This window comes from Dendrobates tinctorius, unplaced genomic scaffold, assembly GCF_039654945.1.
Source record: "Dendrobates tinctorius isolate UK_male_01 unplaced genomic scaffold, ASM3965494v1 ptg000220l, whole genome shotgun sequence".
Taxonomy (NCBI): domain Eukaryota; kingdom Metazoa; phylum Chordata; class Amphibia; order Anura; family Dendrobatidae; genus Dendrobates; species Dendrobates tinctorius.
Window position 1 is genome coordinate 220,608 of NW_027361887.1, and position 22,394 is coordinate 243,001.

The 22,394-nt window shown below is 44.7% G+C and overlaps 1 long non-coding RNA gene across 1 annotated transcript in view; it reads left to right on the plus strand.

The window, feature by feature from the left end:
• Nucleotides 1–22,394, plus strand: part of LOC141058929 (uncharacterized) — a 266,551-nt gene that overhangs the window by 170,175 nt on the left and 73,982 nt on the right. The window contains exon 5 of the long non-coding RNA XR_012222352.1: nt 9,819–9,986. This is a non-coding gene — a long non-coding RNA (uncharacterized lncRNA). The remainder of the gene's footprint in view (nt 1–9,818; nt 9,987–22,394) is intronic.

Genomic DNA, 22,394 nt, shown 5'->3' on the forward strand with positions numbered 1-22,394 from the left:
GCAGGTTCTAAAAGAATCACACGACTCTGTCCTGGCAGGCCATCCCGGTCTCAATAATACCACCAGGCTGGTAACCAGGAACTTTTGGTGGCCGACGGTGGCCAAGGACTGTAAAGACTATGTTTCTGCGTGTGAAGTCTGTGCCCGTGCCAAATCCCTCCATAGCCGCCCTGCCGGCTGGCTTCAGTCCTTGCCCACCCCTGAGAGTCCATGGACCCACATCTCCATGGACTTCATTACAGATTTGCCACCCTCAGATGGGAAAACTTGTATCTGGGTGGTGGTAGACAGGTTCAGCAAGCAGTGTCATGTTATTCCCCTGTCTGGCTTGCCTAACTCTGAAACTTTAAGTAAGCTGTTCATTCTGCACATACGGCGTTCCGACAAATATTGTGTCCGACAGGGGTACCGAGTTTGTCTCGAAGTTCTGGAGGGCGTTCTGTAGACGCATCGGTGTGGAGTTGTCCTTCTCCTCGGCATACCATCCCGAGACCAATGGTCAAACTGAGCATACTAACCAAGCTCTGGAACAATACCTCCGCTGTTATGTGTCAGGACATCAGTCCGATTGGGTGGAACATCTGCCATTGGCTGAGTTCGCGCTCAATAATCGATATCAGGACTCCATTAAAACTACCCCCTTTTTCTGTAACCTTGGACTACATCCGCGCTTTGAGTCGTTTTCGGCCAGGATGTCGGAGCTCCCTGGGGTTGAGCAAAATATACATCGGCTGAAAACGATTTGGTCTGAGGTTAATTCAAATTTGTAAGGGGCTCAGGTTAGACAGGCTTCGGCCTCAAATAGACGACGATCTAAGGGGCCGCACCTGGGAGGTGGCGATAAGGTTTGGCTCTCTACAAAAAATATCAAGCTTAAGGTACCATCTGCCAAACTGCGTCCCAGGTTCATCGGCCCATACGAAATTATCGAGGTGGTTAACCCAGTAGCCTTCCGCTTAAAACTTCCACAGTTTCCACATTCAAATTACCTAACGTATTCCACAGGTCTCTCCGCAGGCCTTATCGTTCTCCCATTCACCCTGTCCAGTCCCCCCCTCCTCCTGTTTCGGTCGGGGGAGCTTTAGAGTATGAAGTCCAGGGTATCCTTGACTCCCGCCTGGTGAGAGGCTCCATACAGTATCTTGTACACTGGAAGGGCTACGGCCTGGAGGAGAGGTCCTGGGTCCCCGCAAGGAACATCCATGCCAAGCCATTAATTAGAAGGTTTCACCTCCTTCACCAGGACAAACCGGGTTTTGAGGGTCCGGAGGCCCCTCTTGGAAGGGGGGGTACTGTCACGTCGCCGCCAGACTTGGGGCCTGCTGTTCCGGTCGCGGCCACTAGGAGGCGCCGGACCGCCACTTTGTCGTCAGACTCAGGGACGGCTGTTAATGCCTTGGCCACTGGGAGGGGCCGTGGTTCCGTCGCATCAGACTCAGGGCCTACTGTCCCGGCTTTAGCCTCTAGGAGGCGCCGGTCTGTCACGTTGCCTTTTAATTCGGGGTCTGCTGTTCTGGGCGCGGTCACTCGCCCGTGAGTTATGGTGCTGACAGAGTAAGGGCACCTGTGCAGGCATCTGGTGGGCGCAGGCTCCGCCCCTCTGTCAGTCATCAGAAGGTTACTGCATCATCATCTGGCCTGGTCCTGGGGGCGGTACTGATGACATCAGCAGTCCGGGAACCTGTGAGGGGTGACCTGATCCCTCAAATACCTTGGGACTGGTCTTGCAAGCCGCCGGATATATTCTTGGTTCCCCTGCGTGTTACTGTGTGAATTGCTATAGTTGAATAACTCTGACCTTGGCCTGGACTTCTGACTCTGCTTCTGCCTAACGTTTTTGTACCCTGCTGCCCGACTGGTTTAGACCCAGATACTACCACGTTTTTGTCCTGTATTGGAACTCCCTCTCTGGCGACCGTCCTGCTCTGGGCTCTGCTATAAATCCAGATCCCTGTATAGGGGTAAAGGGTATCAGTGTTTCTCGGGGTGTTGTCTGGCTGCAGCCCAGACCGCAGACAGACGTTACAGCCGGAGCCTGCAGCTCTTCCTGTCGAGTGATCATGTGGTACTGCTCATTAAGGTAATGAATATGCGCTCCATGCCTAAGGGAGCGGAGAGGCGTGCAGGCATGTGAGTATGGTGTGATGGAAGCTGGTGGCCTCTGTGACCTGCTGCTCCCCTCCTCTGGGACCGTGACTCGTGTATAAGCCAAGGGGGGTGTTTTCAGCACAAAAAAAGTGCTGAAAAACTCGGCTTATACACGAGTGTATACGGTAAATATTCTTCTATTTGTCTCATTAATAAGTGACTACCTTTTCTCCCACTTCTTGATTTTTTTCGAGTCTATCAAATATTTAACCCCTTCCTGCCATCCGACGTACTATCCCGTCCATGGGACCTGGGCCCCTATGCCCATGGACGGGATAGTACGTCTCAGCGATCAGCGGCGCCCATGTGGTGAGCACCGCTGATCGCGGCCGGGTGTCAGCTGAATATCACAGCTGACACCCGGCACAATGTGTCAGGGACGGTCACGGACCGCCCCCGACACGTTAACCCCTTGCACACCGCGATCAAACATGATCGCGGTGTACCGGGAGTTAAAGGGAAGCATCGGCAGGGAGGGGGCTCCCTCCGTGCTTCCCTGAGCCCTCCACAGCAGCGCAATGTGCAGCGCTGCTGCGGGGGGCTCCTTTCCTCCAGGCCCCCGAATCCAAGATGGCGACGGGGGCCTTCGGGGGCCTGCAGGAAGCTGGCTTCCTCAGTGCCTGCAAAGCGCAGGCAAGAGGAAGTCTGCTTCAATGCCTGTGACAGATCGCTGATCTGTCACAGTGATCTGTGATGTGACAGATCAGCGATCTGTCACAGGACAGTGATGTCCCACCTGGGACTGTGTAATAAAGTAAAAAAAAAATTAAAAAAAAGTGTAAAAATAATTTTAAAAAAATCGCCAAATAAATAAGTAAAAAAAAAAAAATAAATATATCCCCAATTAAATCATTTTTTGAAAAAAAAAAAATAAAATAAAAGTACACATATTAGGTATCGCCGCGTCCATAACGACCCGCCCTATAAAACTGTCCCGTTAGTTAACCCCTTTAGCGAACCCCTTAAAAAATAAAAATAAAAAACGAAGCAAAAAATGATTTATCATACCGCCAAACAAAAAGTGTAATAACGCGCGATCAAAAAGACGCATATAAATATCCATGGTACCGCTGAAAATGGCATCTTGTCCCACAAAAAAGAGCCGCCACACAGCATCATCAGTGAAAAAATAAAAAAGTTATAGCTCGCAGAATAAAGCGATGCAAAAATAATTATTTTTTATATAAAATAGTTTTCATTGCATAAAACCGACAAAACCTAAAAAAACGACCTAAATGAGGTATCGCTGTAACCGTACTGACCCGAAGAATAAAACCGCTTTATCAATTTTACTGCACGCAGAACGGTGTAAACGCACTCCCCCAAAAGAAATTCATGAAACGCTGGTTTTTGTTCATTCTGCGTCCCAAAAATCGGAATAAAAAGCGATCAAAAAATGTCACGTGCCCGAAAATGGTACCGATAAAAACGTCAACTCGTCCCGCAAAAAATAAGACCTCACATGACTCGGTGGGTCAAAATACGGAAAAATTATAGCTCTCAATATGTGGTGATGCAAAAACTATTTTTACAATAAAAAGCGTCTTTTAGCGTGCGACAGCTGCCAAATATAAAAACCGCCATAAATAGTAAATCAAACCCCTCGTTATCACCCCCTTAGTTAGGGAAAAATAATAAAATTAAAAAATGTATTTATTTCCATTTTTCCGTTAGGGCTAGGGTTAGGGTTAGGGCTTGGGTTAGGGCTGAGATTAGGGTTAGGGGTGTGTTGGGGTTCGGGTTGGAGTTAGAATTGGGGGTTTCCACTGCTTGGGCACATCAGGATCATTTTTGTGGAAAAAATATGATTTTTTTAATTGTACTGCTGTACGTTATAAACTTCTGTAAAGCCCTTGTGGGTTCAAAGTTCTCACCACATATCTAGATAAGTTCCTTGGGGGGTCTAGTTTCCAAAATGGGGTCACTTGTAGTGGGTTTCCACTGTTTAGGTACATCAGGGACTCTCCAAACGTGACATGGCGTCCGATCTGAATTCCAGCCAATTTTGCATTGAAAAAGTCAAACGGCGCTCCTTCCATTCTGAGCTCTGCCATGCGCCGAAACAGTCGTTCCCCCCCACAAATCGGGTATCAGCGTACTCAGGACAAATTGCACAATAACTTTTGCAGTCCAATCTCTCCTGTTACCCTTGGTAAAATAAAAAAAATTGAACCTGAAGTACTTTTTTTGTGAAAAAAAGTTAGATGTTCATTTTTTTTTTTAAATATTCAAAAAAATTCCTGTGACGCACCTAAAGGGTTAATAAACTTCTTGAATGTGGTTTTGAGCACCTTAAAGGGTGCAGTTTTTAGAATGGTGTCACTTTTGGGTATTTTCTATCAAAAAGACCCCTCAAAGTGGCTTCAAATGTGATGTGGTCCTAAAAATAAAATGGTGTTGTAAAAATGAGAAATCGCTGGTCAACTTTTAACCCTTATAACTTCCTAACAAAAAAAAATTTTGGTTCCAAAATTGTGCTGATGTAAAGTAAACATGTGGGAAATGTTAGTTATCAAGTTTTTTGTGTGCCATATCTCCGTGATTTAAGGGCATAAAAATTCAAAGTTGGAAAATTGCGAATTTCCATTTTTTTCACAAATAAACGCAAGTTATTTGAATGAAATTTTACCACTATCATGAAGTACAATATGTCACGACAAAACAATGTCAGAATCACCGAGATCCATGGAAGCGTTCCAGAGTTATGACCTCATAAAGGTACAGTGGTCAGAATTGTAAAAATTGGCCCGGTCATGAACGTGCAAACCACCCTTGGGGGTGAAGGGGTTAAAAACAAAAAATATATTGAAAAAATGTTCAAAAAACCATAAAGAAAATGATGTGTCAGACTTTCTCTTGATGAAATGTATCACTCTGCGGTGGATTAGGCTGTGAAGCTGGTGAAAATACCGGGAGGAGAGGGCTTCAGTGACATGACTACTGAAGACGGAAACACCCTTCAGCAAGTGAAGAAGAGGATGAGGAACAGTTTGAACAACGGGTTTAAGAAGAGGAGGAGGTTGGCCCAACACTTGATCGACTTGTAACCATGGTCATAATGGGCAATGTACTTCATCGATTGGCTGAGGAATAGGACCTCCGTATGGTTCATAAGAAGCAGAACCAGCATCTCTCCATGACTATGTTCATCACTCGAACAAGAGGTTGGTTACGCATTTAGTGGTAGTAAAAGTTACGGATGAGGCTGAAGATACTACTGCCTCACCTGAAGAAGCTCCTGATGAAGTGGTGCCAATAGGAGAGCTGTAATGCTCTTCCATGCTGTGCAGTACAGTACTGTACATTCATCCCATTTTCATCACCTTCAATCATCAGTACTACACAGCTAATTCATCATCTTCATCATGTAGAATTTGTTTATGAACATAAGTAGTGTTTATAAAAAGGTGCAAAAGGTTAATAAGGAACTGGGGCCGATTAATAAGGGACTGGTAATGGTAAATAAGTGTGTGGGAGGGGTTTGTAAATCCTTAAAATATATAAATGCTAAAATAAATGTAAGTTTCTTACTTGGGGGATATTCAACTATCGTGTTGGAGGTTTAGAATGTAATGCCCGCGATAAGTGGGGGATCATTGTGTAGGATTGCTGTGGATTATATTCACTTTTTGCAGTGGTTTTGAGGCTCTTTTTAAGGCAGAATTTAAAACCAATTGGGGGCAATATGAAAATAACACCTGACACCAGATAAAAAGGGGAGAAGTTGACTCAATCTTTGCAATGTATGTCTCTGTGCCACACTAAGCATGGAGGACATAAAGAGAAGATGAGAACTGTGAGGACTTGAGAACCAAAATTGTTGAAAGATATCAACAATCTCAAGGTGGGGCGTGGCTATGCCGTGATCTGGAGAGGACGCTGGCTAGGAGAGCTCCTCATCATCCTGCTGGATCCTGGACCCTATATAAGATATAGTTTGTGACGCCACCTGTGGTATTCGGCAAGGGATAGCCGACGCTGCTTAAAAAGACCGCTGAGGCTGATGGTGATGCAGCAGAGTTGGTACAGCTCTCCACAGGTAGAGCTAAGTCTCAGGGAAATTATATTATAAAAGATGGTGATGATGGATGTAATGCAGGGCTGAGGTGACGCAGCAAATAAACAGGAGAACACAGCGGGGTGCAGTCTTTACGCTTTTACTCACATTTTGAGTTGCAAACCAGGGCACTGAGTACTGATGGTAATGGAGATCCAGCCAGCCTGGAAGTAATTTAGGATCCACTAAGCCAGATGGGTTGGAGGCCTCCTTTCTACGCTGTCCCATGAGGTCTAAAGCTATGCTCAGTCCTCTGTTCATAGAATCATAGAATCGTAGAGTTGGAAGGGACCTCCTGAGCCATCTGGTCCAACCCCCTGCTCAAAGGAGGATTCGCTAAATCATCCCAGTCAGATGTCTGTCCAGCCTCTGTTTGAAGACTTCTATTGAAGGAGAACTCACCACTTCTCGTGGCAGCCTGTTCCACTCATTGATCACTCTAACTGTCAAAAAGTTTTTTCTAATATCTAATCTGTGTCTCCTCCCATTCAGTTTCATCCCATTGCTTCTAGTCTTTCCTTGTGCAAATGAGAATAAAGTTGATCCTTCTACAATGTGACAGCCCTTTAGATATTTGTAGACAGCTATTAAGTCTCCTCTCAGTCTTCTCTTTTGCAAACTAAACATTCCCAAATCCTGCAACCTTTCCTCATAAGACAGGGTTTGCAGACCGGTCACCATTCTGGTCGCTCTTTTCTGAACTTGCTCCAGTTTGTTGATGTCTTTTTTAAAATGTGGTGCCCATAACTGGACACAATATTCCAGATGAGGTCTGACCAAAGAGGAGTAGAGGGAAATAATGACTTCACGTGATCTAGACTGTATGCTTCTGTTAATACATCCTAGAATTGCATTTGCCTTTTTTGCTGCTGCATCACACTGTTGACTCATATTCAGTCTGTGATCTATTAGTATACCCAAGTCTTTTTCACATGTGCTGTCACTTAGCCCTATTCCTCCCATTCTATATATGCTTTTTTCATTTTTATTGCCCAGATGTAGTACTTTGCATTTCTCCCTGTTAAAAACCATTCTGTTAGTTGCTGCCCACTTCTCCAGTTTATTTAAATCTTTTTGAATCCTCTCTCTCTCTTCTCTAGTATTATCTATCCCTCCTAGCTTTGTGTCATCAGCAAATTTAATCAGTTTACCCTCAATTCCTTACGGTTCTTTAGTCCTTGCCTGTATGGCAGGCAGCTTGAGCCTTTCACAGGTGTCACTCCTTCGTGGTGGCTCTGGCTCTGGTATGCTGCTGTGCGTTCAGGTGTGTGATGGGGTCAGGAGGCCTGCAGTCTCCTGCCCTCCGGATTTGGCTGCTGGGACTGTTGTACCCGTGCAGCCACGGACTCTGGCGTCCAGTGTCAAGCGCTCTTCGCTGGGGTGAGCTTGGTCACAGCTCCAAACTTAATGTGTATGGCGGTGTAGCACTATAACACCTTATATTACTGGGTCATATTATAGTAATTTATATCTTGGCATATTTTAGTATACGTAAACTTTCATTTGTATTTATCCCTCATATTTTGCAGTACTCTGCAATTCATCTATAGCATTGCAGTACTTTTTGGAGAACATTATTTCTTGGTTATACTTGTATATTCATTTATTTTCAATGTGCATTGTATGTTTTGTCCTCTAGCACTTTATAGTACTGAATCATTTACAGTGGATTTAATTCTATATCTTGCAATACTTTTCACTTTTGCAAAATTTTTGTTTTACAGCACTATAGCACTTTTTAGTGCAATTTTTAGAATATTATGGTAGTACTTTTCACGATATTATTGTCTACACTATATATTTAACTTACACATTATTAATAGAAAAAAGTTTTTTGAGCGATATATTTTAGCACTTAGCATTTTTTTTTACATATTTTTTATTTATTTTTTTCTGGTGCTGATATTATACAAATTTTGGCAAGATGTATTAGTATATTTATTATTCAGATTTTTATGTCATCACATTATAATTTGGTATACAATATATATATATATATATATATATATATATATATATATATATATATATATATATATATATATATATATATTTATAGTTTTGGCTTTCCATCATTTTTTCATGCTGGATCCGTTTTTTTCTCATAGACTTGTATTAGTGACGGATGGCCACACGTTTCATCTGTCGTCCAACGGATCCGTCAGAAAATCTCTGTCCGTCGGCCGGAGACAACGGACAGATGAACGTTTTTTGTGTACGTCGAAAAGTCGGATAGCGACGGATTCCGTCTTTTAAAACTGAGCATGCCCGGAATCATTTTTCTTCCTTTATTTTAACCCCCTGCGGCTGCTTTTTCTATTCTGGCACAAAATCCTTCTCTCTCTCTCTCTCACTCCAGAATTCTGTTTCTTTAATTCCTACAGCAAGGCTGCTACAACGGATCAGTCATAAAAACAGATCCAGTGCATTAGTTTTTTGCAATATACGCAGGATCCGTCCACTTGACGGATCTGAACACTTTGACGGATTGTGACTGATTGCAAAAGACTGGAGTGTGAAAGGGGCCTTAAGAAGCGAGATGTGGATGAGAAAAGGCGGTGGATCCGTTGCCAACCGTTAATTGACGGAATCTGCCATCGGATCCTCCTTTTTATACTGAGCATGCCCGAATGAATGTCCTTTCATGATATTTAACCCCAAATCCCATTCTGGCAGCTAAATCTCTCTCTCATGAAACAGGCCTAACTTTAAATTTCATGCACTAGCGTCTAAAGCGGATCCGTACAAAAAACGGATCCAGTTGCATCCGTTTGCCACAAAACGGAAACGGATCCGCTTTTGCACACTGGTGGATTTTGACTAATGCCAGAAAACTGAAGTGTGAAACAGGCCTAAGAGAAAGAAAAGACTCAATCTGAGAAGAGGTCACCTATAAGGTACCAGGATGTACATTTTTAGCTTTTGGTACTGACTGCGTCTCATCAGTACTATGGTTCCTGTATAGTCCACAGTCTGATAAAGACTGATAACTCCCAGCATCTCCTTACCATTGTTAAGGACATACTGGGAGTTGTAGGTTCATGAGATACAAATGTATATGGGCCTGACTTAGAAGGATTCAGCTCATCAGTTATTAATCACATGATGTCATAGACCTAAAGGAAAAGGGAAGAATTAGCTGGGTAGAAATGCAAAATGGGCGCCTTCGGCTTCATCTGCCTTGGGCACCCAAAATACTTTGTTTTGGCCCTGGTAACGGATAAAGCAAAATCCTACATGACCTATCAGTGTTCTACGATTTGGGTTGAGGACACTTATTGCATGTGGGCTGGTGAATTTTGTGTGCCAGGGCTGCTTTTTAGTCCCAACTCGGCCCTGAATCCCCTCGTGTATCTGAATGGGAGGAAGAGTGTGAACTTGTGCTAATTGTGCAGTCACACTTTGTCATCTCTGCTCCGTCCTGTCTTCCAGCGCAGGGTTAAATTGCTCTGACTTCATATCTGGCTTCATGGCTTGATCATAGATGCTGGATCCTGATCCCCCAACAAAATCTCACCAACCGAAGATTGTGAAAGTAACACACAAAACACTTTTATTGGATGTTAAATTGACCGAATTTTATTCCAAATCTCATCATTATTATTTCTTTCAGTGTCTGAAATTTAGAATCAGCCAATTACTATGAAAGAGACACTGAAAATGGCAGAACCCCCGACTCACGAAGAATATTCCTTCAGCACTCAGGAGAGGAAAAACCCCCTGTGGTGGAAACCTCTAGGGAACCATGGCTGCAGGACTGCCCTTCCCTTGGGCTTAGAAGGTTAGTGCCAACATGTAACAGCAAATTGTACCTGAATTTGTACATCTATAATAATAAATGCCCTAACCAGCTTCCGGTTGTAACAACTTCCGTCCAGTTGTAACCGGTGACGTCACCACACACGCACATGTTAACCCTCAACACACCACACCGCCTCAACACACACTCCTCTCACCTTTCACCTCCACTCATGTCCACTCACTCTTTCACTCCACATACGTTCCTTTCTCTCACTCCGTTTCTCATACTCACACCGTCATCGTCGCTGCCCCGACATCTTCCGCCGCGATCCAGGATCCAGACGTTCTCCATGCCGCCGACATGTTCTTGCGGGACGCCATCTTGGATTTCGTGAAATCCCGTGATATTCAAGATAGCGTCGCCGCAACAACATGTCGCTGGCGTGGACGACATCGGGATCCAAAAAGATGGTGTCGGCGAAATCTCGCTAGATTACGCCGACGCCATTTTGGATCCCGATGTCGCCCATGCCAGCGACATGTTGTTGCGGCGACGCCATCTTGAATATCGCGGGACTTCACGACATCCAAGATGGCATCCCGCAAGAATATGTCGCTGGCGTGGGCGACATCGGGATCCAAAATGGCGTCGGCGTAATCTCGCGAGATTTCGCCGACGCCATCTTTTTGGATCCCGATGTCGTCCACGCCAGCGACATGTTGTTGCGGCGACGCTATCTTGAATATCGCGGGATTTCACGAAATCCAAGATGGCGTCCCGCAAGAACATGTCGGCGGCCTGGAGAACGTCTGGATCCTGGATCGCGGCGGCGGAGGAAGATGTCGGGGCAGCGACGATGACGGTGTGAGTATGAGAAACGGAGTGAGAGAAAGGAACGTATGTGGAGTGAAAGAGTGAGTGGACATGAGTGGAGGTGAAAGGTGAGAGGAGTGTGTGTTGAGGCGGTGTGGTGTGTTGAGGGTTAACATGGCAAGAGGTGTGAGGCTGTGTGCACACGCTGCGGTTCCGCAGCGGTTTTGGCCGCTGCGGACCCGCAGCAGTTTTTGCTGCGGTGTACAGTACCATGATTCCCTATGGGAATCAAAAACCGCAGTGCAGACGGTGCAGAATTTTCCGCACGGATTATCTGCGGTTTTCAATCCGCAGAAAGAATTGACATGTCAATTCTTTCAGCGGATTCTCCTGCGGTTTGCCATCTCCTCTATTGAGGAGATGAAAAACCGCAGGGCAAAACCGCAGAGCAATCCACAGGTAAAACCGCAGGTCTTTTGACCTGCGGTTTCACCTGCGGATTTTACAAAATCCGCGCGGATGAATCCGCACCTAATCCGCAGCGTGTGCACACAGCCTTAACGACGTCGGTGAAATCTCGCGAGATTTAGCCGACACCATCTTGCATTCGTGAAATTGCGTCATTTACCTCACGCCGACTTGCTGTGCGGACGCTTGGCATTGCCTGTACCACCATAACTACTGCTGCCTTGGTCCTATGCCTGTTTACTGCCGGTGTCTAATTACAAGGCCAATTTGCCTATACCGCCATAACTACTGCTACCTTGCTACTCTGCCGGTGTCTAATTACAGGGCTAATTTGCCTCTACCGCCATAACTACTGCTGCCTTGCTCCTCTGCCGGTGTCTAATTACAGGGCTAATTTGCCTCTACCGCCATAACCACTGCTGCATTGCTCCTCTGCTGGTGTCTAATTACAGGGCCAATTTGCCAATACCGCCATAACTACTGCTGCCTTGCTCCTCTGCCGGTGTCTAATTACAGGGCTAATTTGCCTCTACCGCCATAACTACTGCTGCATTGCTCCTCTGCCGGTGTCTAATTACAGGGCCAATTTGCCTATACCGCCATAACTACTGCTGCCTTGCTCATCTGCCGGTGTCTAATTACAGGGCTAATTTGCCTCTACCGCCATAACTACTGCTGCATTGCTCCTCTGCCGGTGTCTAATTACAGGATCAATTTGCCTCTACCGCCATAACTACTGCTGCCTTGCTCCTCTGCCGGTGTCTAATTACAGGATCAATTTGCCTCTACCGCCATAACTACTGCTGCATTGCTCCTCTGCTGGTGTCTAATTACAGGGCCAATTTGCCAATACCGCCATTACTACTGCTGCCTTGCTCCTCTGCCGGTGTCTAATTACAGGGCTAATTTGCCTCTACCGCCATAACTACTGCTGCCTTGCTCCTCTGCCGGTGTCTAATTACAGGGCTAATTTGCCTCTACCGCCATAACTACTGCTGCATTGCTCCTCTGCCGGTGTCTAATTAAAGGATCAATTTGCCTCTACCGCCATAACTACTGCTGCCTTGCTCCTCTGCCGGTGTCTAATTACAGGGCTAATTTGCCTCTACCGCCATAACTACTGCTGCATTGCTCCTCTGCCGGTGTCTAATTAAAGGATCAATTTGCCTCTACCGCCATAACTACTGCTGCCTTGCTCCTCTGCCGGTGTCTAATTACAGGGCTAATTTGCCTCTACCGCCATAACTACTGCTGCCTTGCTCCTCTGCCGGTGTCTAATTACAGGATCAATTTGACTCTACCGCCATAACTACTGCTGCATTGCTCCTCTGCTGGTGTCTAATTACAGGGCCAATTTGCCAATACCGCCATAACTACTGCTGCCTTGCTCCTCTGCTGGTGTCTAATTACAGGATCAATTTGCCTCTACCGCCATAACTACTGCTGCATTGCTCCTCTGCTGGTGTCTAATTACAGGGCCAATTTGCCAATACCGCCATAACTACTGCTGCCTTGCTCCTCTGCTGGTGTCTAATTACAGGATCAATTTGCCTCTACCGCCATAACTACTGCTGCCTTGCTCCTCTGCCGGTGTCTAATTACAGGGCCAATTTGCCTCTACCGCCATAACTACTGCTGCCTTGCTCCTCTGCCGGTGTCTAATTACAGGGCCAATTTGCCTATACCGCCATAACTACTGCTGCCTTGCTCCTCTGACTGTTCACTGCCTGTGTCTAATTACAGGGCCAATTTGCCTCTACCGCCATAACTACTGCTGCCTTGCTCCTCTGCCGGTGTCTAATTACAGGGCCAATTTGCCTCTACCGCCATAACTACTGCTGCCTTGCTCCTCTGCCGGTGTCTAACTACAGGGCCAATTTGCCACTACCACTTCATAACTAATGCTGGGCAATTACAGGGTCAATTAGTATCTGTTTACTCTACAATACTTCAGGACGCCTTCTTCACTGCCAGATAACTGCCAAATAGACTCCTTTACCTGTGCCAACATGAGTCATAACAAAAAGTATGCCAATGCCAGTGAAAGGAAAGCAGCTTTAGCACTATGACAAAAACAACGCCGTGCTAATGAGACTCCTGAGGAAAAACACCATCGCCTTGAGAAGATTAAGGCTTATAAACGCCGTCGCCTCACACAAGAATCCCCTAACTCTAAATCCATAAGATTGGCTGAAGAAGCCTCTGCATGCCGTCACCGCCGACAACAGACGGCCTCTTCCTCATCATTATTATTAGACTCACAACAGGATGCTTCCACATCAGCATGTGGAACAATTTACTGCTACACTTCATCCCATATGCCGTTCACTGACATAACTAATCAGCAATCTGTTTCTGCCCTATCAATACCACCATTCAATACTGATGCACAGTATGCCAATGCCAGTGAAAGGAAAGCAGCTTTAGCACTACGACAAAAACAACGCCGTGCTAATGAGACTCCTGAGGAAAAACAGCATCGACTTGACAAGATTAAGGCTTATAAACGCCGTCGTCTCACACATGAATCCCCTAACTCTAAATCTATTACATTGGCTGAAGAAGCCTCTACCCGCCATCACCGCCAACAACAGACGGCTTCTTCCTCATCATCTATAATAATAAATGCCCTAAGCAGCTTCCGGTTGTAACAACTTCCGTCCAGTTGTAACCGGTGATATCACCACACACACGCACATGTTAACCCTCAGCACACCACACCGCCTCAACACACACTCCTCTCACCTTTCACCTCCACTCACGTCCACTCACTCTTTCACTCCACATACGTTCCTTTCTCTCACTCCGTTTCTCATACTCACACCGTCATCGTCGCTGCCCCGACATCTTCCTCCGCCGCCGCGATCCTTGTTCCAGACGTTCTCCAGGCCGCCGACATGTTCTTGCGGTGACGCCATCTTGGATTTCGTGAAATCCCGCGAGATTCAAGATGGCGTCGCCGCAAGAACATGTCGCTGGCGTGGACGACTCGGGATCCAAAAAGATGGCGTCGGCGAAATCTCGCGAGATTACGCCGACGCCATTTTGGATCCCGATGTCGTCCACGCCGGCGACATGTTCTTGCGGTGACGCCATTTTGGATCGGCGAAATCCCGCGATGGTCAAGATGGCGTCGCCGCAAGAACATGTCGCTGGCGAGGATGACGTCGGGATCCAAAATGGCGTCGGCGAAAACTCGCGAGATTTTGCCGACGCCATTTTGGATCCCGACGTCGTCCACGCCGGCGACATGTTCTTCCGGCGATGCTATCTTGACTATCGCGGGATTTCACGATACTCAAGATGGCGTCGCCGCAAGAACATGTCGCTGGTGTGGACAACGTCTGGATCCAGGATGGCGCCGGCGGAAGAAGATGTCGGGGATCGTGGAGCAGCGGCGATGACGGCGTGAGTATGAGAGACAGAGTGAGAGAAGGGGTCGTATGTGGAGTGAAAGAGTGAGTGGAGATGGTGAAAGGTGAGAGGAGTGTGTGTTGAGGAGTGTGTGTGTTATGGGTTAACATGGCAAGAGGTGTGATGCTATCGCATCCTCCCGATGCGATAGCATCGGGCCATAATCTAGTTGTGTCATATTTGTTTTGGAGAAGCCTAATGCGACCTCTCCAGGCCGTACACATAAAGTGAAGGCGGCGAGTACCGGACGTGAGGGAGATCTGGCTGCAACATCTGTCACCCCATTGATCTGGCTGGCTAGGCGCTATGGCTGATCTGGCTGGCTAGGCGGTGTCCCCTTCCTCCCATTGTGGAGTGATGAAGCTCCAGGTCTCCAGACACATCAAGTATGGCTCCGTGTACGGCTGAATGACTTGTGGTTCTGGAATCTTCTCCTGCATCATAGATGCATGTGTTTATGACATCAGAGCAGTTGCCATAGTAATCACAGGTGTTTTATACTGTGGTTTCATTGGCTAGAAAGTCCCTCTCAGTGTTCCAAAGAATTAACCCTTGAATGACTGGTATTGTGCCTTTCTCCAGAAGCCTATAAAATAAACTTGTCACTAGACAGGACCATTATCATTATTATATTTTAAAGTTGCCCCAACCAAAGTCTAATAAGTGAGCGCATCTAGAGTTGATGTGTAACAAGCGCAATCATTCCATTAAGCCCTACTAAATGCATAAATGCACAATATGAGAACAGAGCAGTCTCATAGAAAATTAATGATACCAAGGTAAATGCAGTTAGATATGGGATGCTATATAGGGGCTCATACTGTATATAGGAGGCTATATGGGGACTCACACTGTATATAGGAGGCAAACACTGTATTCAGGAGGCTATATGTGAGCTCATACTGTATATAGGAAGCGATTTGCAGGCTCATACTGTACATAGGAGGCTGTATGGATGCTCATACTGTTTATAGGAAGCAATGCGCAGGCTCATACTGTACATAGGAGGCTATATGTGGATGCTCATACTGTATATAGGAGCCTATATGCGGCCTCATACTGTATATAGGAAGCGAAGTGCAGGCTCATACTGTATATAGGAAGCAATGTGCAGGCTCATACTGTATATAGGAGGCAAAAACTGTATTCAGGAGGCTATATGTGGGTGCTCATACTGTGTATATAGGAGGCTATATGCAGCCTCATACTGTATATAGGAAGCGATGTGCAGGCTCATACCGTACATAGGAGGCTATATGTGGCCTCATACTGTATATAGGAAGCGATGTGCAGGCTCATACTCTATATAGGAGGCTATGTGGGCTCATATTGTATATAGGAAGCAATGTGCAGGCTCATACTGTATATAGGAGACTATATGCGGCCTCATACTGTATATAGAAGGCTATATGCGGCCTCATACTGTATACAGGGGGCTATGTGGGCTCATACTGTATATGAGGCTATATGCAGCCTCATACTGTATATAGGAAGCAATGTGCAGGCTCATACTGTATATAGGAGGCTATGTGCAGGCTCATACTGTATATAGGAGGTAAACACTGCATTCAGGTGGCTATATGTGGGTGCTCATACTGTATATAGGAGGCTATATGCGGCCTCATACTGTATATAGGAAGCAAAGTACAGGCTGATACTGTATATAGGAGGCTATATGCGGCCTCATACTGTATATAGGAGGCAAATACTGTATTCAGGAGGCTGTATGTGGGCTCATACTGTATATAGAAAGCGATTTGCAGGCTCATACTGTTTATAGGAAGCAATGTGCAGGCTCATACTGTTTATAGGAAGCGATGTCCAGGCTCATACTGTACATAGGAGGCTATGTGGATGCTCATACTGTTTATAGGAAGCAATGCGCAGGCTCATTCTGTACATAGGAGGCTATATGTGGGTGCTCATACTGTATATAGGAAGCTATATGCGGCCTCATACTGTATATAGGAAGTGATGTACAGGCTCATACTGTATATAGGAGGCTATGTGCAGGCTCATACTGTATATAGGAAGCAATGTGCAGGCTCATACTGTATATAGGAGGCAAAAACTGTATTCAGGAGGCTATATGTGGGTGCTCATACTGTATATAGGAGACTATATGCAGCCTCATACTGTATATAGGAAGCGATGTGCAGGCTCATACCGTACATAGGAGGCTATATGTGGCCTCATACTGTATATAGGAAGCGATGTGCAGGCTCATACTGTATATAAGAGGCTATGTGGGCTCATATTGTATATAGAAGCAATATGCAGGCTCATACTGTATATAGGAGACTATATGCGGCCTCATACTGTATATAGATGGCTATATGCGGCCTCATACTGTATATAGGAATCGATGTACAGGCTCATACTGTATATAGGAGGCTATGTGTGCTCATATTGTATATAGAAGCAATATGCAGGCTCATACTGTATACAGGAGGCTATGTGGTCTCATACTGTATATAGTAATCGATGTACAGGCTCATACTGTACATAGGATAAAGTACAAATATATCCCAAATACTGGAAAAAATTCTTCAAAGGCTCAACTCACTGGAAATATAATAGCAAAAAAAATCTCATAAATGAGCTATTAAGCATCACAAGAGATCAAAATTGGAGTTTTTCAAGCTAAATAATTTATTTAGAATAATTAACAGAGCATAAATGCTAAATGCAAGTTACAGCAGACATAAACACAATATAATTAAACCAGCACCTTGACAGTTAATAAAGTTTTTATCTGTATAAAACATGTAGTTTCTTTGCTTTCCTTTCACAAATAGAATGCATAGTAAACAGCAAACTCCCCATTTACATAATATGTATGCCCAGATAAGGTTTTTCATACAATAAGTGCCCAGAGTAAACTGCTGAATATATAGTGCACAAGTGCCTTGTATCAAATAAGCCTGGTAGGCGTTAAGTGTACACAGAGTAAAAACTGTCTATACAAATTCCAGAGTAAGATACAAGGACTGCATTAGAAAGTAACAACTTACATGTGTAGTGTATGTCGCTGTAAAACCTGCCGCCCCTACGCGCGTTATGCCGCAGCTTCCTCAGGAGGCGTGGTTTACAAGTGCCCCGGATCTAGTTTATATAGTGCGGTCAACCAATAAACCGCTTTCCCTAATAAAGCTTGTAAAATTCAGGACCTGAGCTGTAGTGTCCACAATGACGTCAATAGTATCCAGTTCTAAACGTCGACAGCATTATCGGCGCATGCGCTGTTGAGTCCCCACTATGAACAGGGAGTCTATGATCAGCGCTCATCAGCATGAAAGCGGCTCAAGCTGCAAAACAGCCAGAGACCGCCACATACCAGACTGAGCACGTCAGACGGCTCCTAGGGAGGACAGAACTGGGCATGTGCTCAAGTGAGGACAAGAAAATAAAATAATTATGAAGAATAATAATCACTACTTAAAGTGATAGCAAGTGTTGAAAGTGAGGGGATAAAACATAATGATGCTGAAATAATTATAGCGGTGTGTATGAACCATTAAAGTGAATATGCCTGACATAGAGTGCAAAGGCACACACATATGTGTCAATTATAAGCACACTATGCAAGCAATAAAATTTTTTTTTAACAATTAGCATAATGTGTATGCAGGCTATATGAAAGTGTATGTGCATCATATAACTATAACAACTATATATCATGTCTCTGTTAAAAAACAAATGTACATAAAAATAACACATGGCATTCAATACATACATCAAATGTCATATATCATAAAGTAATTATACACACAATTATGTATAATGCATAATACATAGCAAAAATACACAAAGAAAATTGTGAAAAAAATAAAAAATGAGTGAAAAAAATATATATAAAAATAAAACAAATAAAAATGTAAATGAAATAAAGAAATAAAAAAAGAAAAAAAGAATAAAAATGTGAACAAATAATATGAAATATTGAAGACCCAATGGGTACGAAAAGAGCTGTAGATTTCTTGTGAGAGGAGTGTTTCCTCATAAAATCTTGAAATGCCCTCAACAATGAATTCCATGCCAGATCTTATATATTGCGATGCGAAGATAGAGAACTGGAGTATAAGCACAGGAAAAAATAATTAAAAACAGAAAACTAAAACCAAGACTAAAATGATACCCATACGATTTTTACAGAAAGGACCCAAAACCATTACTCTCATTCAATCATTTTTTTTTGCTACTGTATATAGGAGGCTATGTGCAGGCTCATACTGTATATAGGAAGCAATGTGCAGGCTCATACTGTATATAGGAGGTAAACACTGCATTCAGGAGGCTATATGTGGGTGCTCATACTGTATATAGGAGGCTATATGCGGCCTCATACTGTATATAGGAAGCGAAGTACAGGCTCATACTGTATATAGGAGGCTATATGCGGCCTCATACTGTATATAGGAAGCGATGTGCAGGCTCATACTGTATATAGGAGACTATGTGCAGACTCATACTGTATATAGGAAGCGCTGTGCTGGCTCATACTGTATATAGGAGGCTATATGCGGCCTCATACTGTATATAGGAAGCAATGTGCAGGCTCATACTGTATATAGGAAGCAATGTGCAGGCTCATACTGTATATAGGAAGCAATGTGCAGGCTCATACTGTATATAGGAGGCAATTCAAAAGCAGGAAATATCCAGCTACAGATCCAGGGAAAAATTGTTAAAAACAAAAAATGAAGGATAGCGATAAAGTGACGCCTGTGTAAAAGGTTTTGTAACTGCTGCGACTCTAGATACCAACCACAAGGAAATCGAAAGGATTATAAATATTTGTGATAGACTCGCGCTGAAAAAACCAAGATGTGGGAGAGAAGCTAGTCACTTATTAATGAGACAAATAGAAGAATGTTTAATAGGTAAAACCTGACAAGAATAAACAATAAACTGCAGTTAGCCCAATTGTGGGGATAAATAGCTGAGAAATAAATAGTGATTAGTATATCTTAATGAATATATTGCAACTCGCTCAGTACAAAGCTGTGAAAAAAATGGTAGTTAATGGAAATAGTAAGTATTGCACTCAAACAGTTGATTAACCAAGGAGAGATGGCATGTACCCGAATAGAATTCTCCTAGAAGTAAAGGGTTAATATGTACATAGAACACAATTGGGTGAAAATATTAAATTTTTCCGAAATGCGTTGGTTTCGGCCCTTTTTGCCACCCGTACCTCCATCTAGCAGCAGTTACACGGCACCACGTGATCCACCGCGTCACACAGGTCCTGCTCCTACTGCACATCTGCCGGGACGCAGCTATCGACCAGAGTGACCGGATCCCTGCCGACAGCTGGAGCGCAGGAGCGCTGGTCTCACACTACACCTCGGCATATCGCCGCATCTCCCAGGTCCGACCTTTACTGCACCAGCCAGAACGCAGTCACCGGATTCTACGCAGACCATCGGAGGTATTGTGAGTAGCAACACTCACATACAACTATATATGGTGAAATCACCTTGTACTGTTCAGCGCGCTATTTCACAGGGCACGAGCCCTCCACTCATTGGAGAAAGTACTTGGTGTATCCGTCATCGGCCGGGGCAGCTCTCCCCACGGCTATAGACATTGGACTATTTTGTGAATGCAGGTTTATACCAAGCATTAACTATGGACTAAGGATATAATCACACTCTTTATGCCGGGACATATTGCTCATGACCATTTAATATTTTCACCCAATTGTGTGTTCTATGTACCAATTAACCCTTTACTTCCTGCCGCTCTTATTTGCAGCCTCTAGGAGAATTCTATTCGGGTACATGCCATCACTCTTGGTTAATCAACTGGTTGAGTGCAAAACTTAATGGAAATAGTAACTACCATTTTTTTTTCACAGCTTTGTACTGGGCGAATTGCAATATATTTATTAAGATATACTAATCACTATTTATTTCTCAGCTATTTATCCCCACGATTGGGCTAACTGCAAATTATTGTTTATTCTTGTCAGGTTTTACCTATTACCGTATATACTCGAGTATAAGCCGACCCGAGTATAAGCCGAGGCACCAACTTTTGCCACGAAAAACTGGGTAAACTTATTGACTTGAGTATAAGCCGGGTGTGCATTGACCACTCATCCCTACCGTGGTATGCATGTTTCCCCCGTCCCTGTCATTGTATGCATGGCTCCTTATCCCCTATCTTTGTATGTATGATTCCTGTTAAGAAAAAAACCATCCTATTTACCTGCCTGCGCGCCGTCGGTGGCACTGCATCTTGTTCCGGCCATATAACACGGATAATTCTTGGTAATGACAGTGAATATTTAGAACATTCATTACTGTGCACTTTATACACATTATACATTCCTGCAGCTCAGTGGCATAGCAACTGTTTGTGGCGCCCGGGGCGGTCGAAAAATTTGCTGCCCCTTTGGTCGTTGATAGAGTTGAGCGACTTTTGGTTTTTTAGGGTCGAGTTTCGTTTCGTGAAACCCGACTTTTCCAAAAGTCGTGTCGAGCAAGATCGTCCGATTATAGGGAAAAGTCGGGGTCGTCCCAAAACACGAAACCCAATGTAAGTCAATGGGGAATAAAAGTCGGCAGTGAGAGGAGGACAGGAAACACACCTACAGTGCCCATTTGAATGCCAAAAGCATCAATTCTTCTTACTTAAGCTTGTCAACCTTAATTAACTTCATAATACAAGTTACGCTCTGAAAAATGGGGGTTATTTGGCTAAAGTTGTGGGGGGGGGGCTGGCTCCAGGTTTTCATGTGCCCTGGGCGAAAGAGCGCCCCTTTAACACATACCAAAACTCATCATGCTCCGATACGGCAGAGAAATAGCGGTATAGTACAATGAAAAATACTTCACTTTTTACATCTCATGACGAGGCCCATCTATTTCTCCATACAGAATCATTGGTCCCATATAATGTTTGAAACAGTATATGATGAGCTCCACATAATGCTACAGTATATGTTGGTCCCCATGGATGAAGCTCCACTGTCTTATGGGCCCAAATAATGCTCCAAACATAATGGGCCCCATTTCTAATGCTCTAGTGTATAATGGGCCCTGTAAATGCTGCTCCAGTGTCTGATGTCCACCTTTGGAATGTTCCAGTGTATGGTGGGCCCCATCTATCATTCTCCAGAGTATAGTGCTCCCCAAAAATTGCTGTCCCAACATTGCAAACAATCAAATAAGTCTCCTCGCTAGGGAATCCCTGTACTAGTCTGGACTCCTCGTCGTCCCCATCTTCCATCTCACTGCACAGTATTTCAACCTTGCAAGTGCTGTGATCCTGAGCAAGCAGGGGGGGCCCACTCGTTGGCGACGGCACTGGCACAGGGTCCCTGATAGTACGGTGGTGTGTCTGATGGTGGGTGGGCCGAACCTGCACTTTCATCTGCAGCTTCCTCTTTGTCACCGTGTAAGATGGAACTGTATATGGGAAGGGTAACCTGAGTTTCATCAGGGTCAGATTCAGGCCGTGTAGCGTGCGAGGGGAATGTAGTGGTCTGGGTCAATGTACCAGCAGATTCATCGAGCAGTGGCTGGGCATCAGTGCACTTGTGTCGCCCCCAGGAGTACGGTCGCCACAGTGGCATTACCTTCCTCCTAGGGAGTGTGATGTCATGCTTGGGAGCAACGAAGGATCTCTCTAGTAGGTTAACTGATTGGGCGGCGTTATTCCCACGAGTCATGACCCTCCAAACAGCGTTCATGAAGGCAAAGTGTTTGTTTTACGTGGGCAGTATGGTTGCAAAGCTGAACC